Consider the following 770-nt stretch of genomic DNA (forward strand, 5'->3'; position numbering starts at 1 on the left):
GCCTCCTGTCTCTGCTGGAGGGCCCGAGGAGCCCGTTCAGCAACCTGCCTCTTCACCTGCTTCACCACCTCCAGCTCCTATGCCGGCGCCTGCAGCAGCAGCTTCACCCACATCGCCTGCAGCAGCAGCTTCACCCACATCGCCTGCAACAGCAGCTTCACCCACGCCTGCAGCAGCAGCTTTACCCACGCCTGCAGCAGCAGCTTCACCTTCATCATCATCGTCGCCTGGTCCAGATTCAGCTTCGTCTTCAGCGTCGCCTGCAGCAGCCTTCGAGCCTTCATCCTCGCCTGCAGCAGCTTCGGAGCCTTCATCCTCGCCTGCAGCAGCTTCGGAGCCTTCATCCTCGCCTGCAGCAGCCTCCTCATCCGCTTCATCAGCGTCGCCTGCAGCAGTCTCCTCATCAGCTTCACCCACGCCGTCGCCTGGTCCAGCTTCAGCTTCACTCACGCCGTCACCTGGTCCAGCTTCAGCTCCGGCTTCATCCTCGCCTGGTCCAGCCTCCGAGTCAGCTTCGTCCTCGTCTGGTCCAGCCTCCGAGTCAGCCTCGTCCTCGTCTGGTCCAGCCTCCGAGTCAGCATCGTCCTCGTCTGGTCCTGCCTCCGAGTCAGCTTCATCCTCGTCTGGTCCAGCCTCCGAGTCAGCCTCGTCCTCGTCTGGTCCTGACTCCAAGTCAGCTTCGTCCTCGTCTGGTCCAGACCCAAAGGCTGCGGGGGCCACGCAGCCTTTGGGTCCCAACCTGCCGCCTCGACGTCGGTGGTCATCTGCCA

Source organism: Haplochromis burtoni, unplaced genomic scaffold (assembly GCF_018398535.1).
Source record: "Haplochromis burtoni strain Fernald_Lab_line unplaced genomic scaffold, NCSU_Asbu1 Contig_1725, whole genome shotgun sequence".
In the NCBI taxonomy this organism is placed as follows: domain Eukaryota; kingdom Metazoa; phylum Chordata; class Actinopteri; order Cichliformes; family Cichlidae; genus Haplochromis; species Haplochromis burtoni.